Consider the following 2,303-nt stretch of genomic DNA (forward strand, 5'->3'; position numbering starts at 1 on the left):
GCCACTGAGATCATAATGGATTAAATCAGTGTTTTATATTTACCAAACATGCTCATCCATGAGTCCCACATAGCGGTGTCAACACCTGAATGCTCTTTCATCTTTTTGTTCAGGGTCCTCAGACCATCCAAGGCCCTGGTCAAGCTTCCGTCAGGAGCGGTGTTGTTGGCTATGAAAGTGCAACACTGCTTTCCAAAAAGGGAGCAGACACCTCCTCTTTCTGCCAACAACATATCCAGCGCAATCCTGTTCTGAAAAGCCATCAAAGATGTGGCGGCGAGCTGCTCATGGATAGCTTTAAAGCCTAATACTGTTGCGTTTCCCAAACGCTGCACGTTGAAATGGATGTAATTTATCCGATCCAAATTCTTGTTYGGTGTAATTGGGATTATCGCAGCTATAATAGGAAGGTTCTCAAAACCAGCGGCTATTTGGTCAGCTAATTTATACTCGTCGGGGACCCCACGCGGTACCCCGATAGCATCTATGTAAGTTGGGTCGGGGCCTAGATCAAATACAGAGACATCTCTCTTGTTTCTATAGATGGAAGACTGACTCCACTGCTCTGGAATTAATGAGTTAACTTGAGTTATTACTTCTTCTGCTGTTGTGGGCAAGATAGTCACGGGCAAAATAAGAGGCACGGCTGCACACAGACCAGAGCAATTCAGAGGTAACCTGTCATAGATCTGCTTGGCGCCACACCACCACCAGATGTCGCTACGGGACAGGGGTTTAAATGTTCCAGGAACCATTACTGTGCAATTGCAGAAATCAATAGGCACCAGGCCAATGGATTTAGACCCAGTGATGTTGATGCAGGTGAAATTCTGAGGAGCGACCTGGTAGGAGAATATGGGTTTCTCCTTTTCTTTGCTGGTTATGGGATAAATCTGATCATACAATGAACAATTTCCTGCTGGAACACTTGCATTCATGACAGGGATTAAACACTCAGGGGTCATAGAGGCTGGAACTACACGTAGCAAGGGCCTGGGTCCCATGCAGATAATGCAGTCAGGGGCAGAAGCATTTGCAGCCTGTTCTGCCATTACTAACCAATTATTGTTAATTTTAGAAATGCCTTTCGTTACTTTGAACCAGTCGTCCACTGTAGGATTTATTATAATTTTTGACTTGATGGGTGACGTGGACTTTGGACCTTTGGTGATGGTGGGTAGTAAGGCGGTTGTAGTTAGATTAGGGCAAAATGAGACTGTGACGCAAGGATCGGTATAATGTGGTCGCCACACACATAGGGCTATCGCGTGGCAAAGTGGATTGGGATACTGTCCGATCCCAATGGGCTTGTCGAAAGGAACGGTCGTGGTGTTTACATCTAGTATAAGGCTTTGCGCAGTATCAGTAATTTTGATTCTCCCTTTCCATCGTTTAGCCATATCACTTGTTCCATAGGAACTGGAGCTCCATGTGTTATCAGTTGTGGAGAATACATCTTCCCAGTTATGTCCTACTTGTTTATACCCGGTGCTATCTAGGTACCAAGCATAACCATTCCAGTCATGTGCGGACCATCCTCCAATTGAGAATTTGGTTTTATCAAATATTACAGAGGCAAGGGTTCTATTGTTTTGATAGCAGTAATACAGTTCCTTCGTGTTTCCTGTACCATTTGTAGGGGTAACCCTGGTGAAATATTCATTTCTATTTTTTGTCTTTGATTTGCTTTTACACTTATAAGAAGAAAGTCATTTTAAATGTTGTTTCTATATTCTTTAAGTGAATGGAACATTATGTTCCATATGTTTTATTTCATTTAATTTTCTAATAGAGGTTATAATCAATATATCATCACTCAAAGTCTTGATGATTTAATCTTTGCATGTCTCTTTATTCCAGAGTATAACACTGTGAAGAAAAAAAGAGTGAAATGTGTTTTAATGTTTTTCTTAGTAATGGCTTATTAATCATGGTTGATCATTTTTCTTAATTGATTTAATGATTAATTATAATGGATTATTAATCCATTCGTGCAAAGGTGTGATTTATAACCTTAAGTCAAGTGATTTTTAAGACAAGTCTGCCTTTTCCAGACTTCCAAGGTCCTTTGCTGATAAACAACTCGCAGCTGGCCGAACCAAGTGTGAGAAAGTCACATTGTTTACTTTCTCACCTCTCTCTTGTTCTTCCCTCTCAAGAAACTAATTTTTTCTCTTCTCACAGCTAACCGTAGTGAGTTGTGTTTGTTTGTCGTTGGAGAAAGGATGGTTCTGTCTGAGTCTGCCTGAGGAGTGAAAGTCCATCTCTGGATGCCTGGATGGATGTTACTAACCTAATTTTAC

This window comes from Austrofundulus limnaeus, unplaced genomic scaffold (assembly GCF_001266775.1).
Source record: "Austrofundulus limnaeus strain Quisiro unplaced genomic scaffold, Austrofundulus_limnaeus-1.0 Scaffold99, whole genome shotgun sequence".
NCBI lineage: Eukaryota > Metazoa > Chordata > Actinopteri > Cyprinodontiformes > Rivulidae > Austrofundulus > Austrofundulus limnaeus.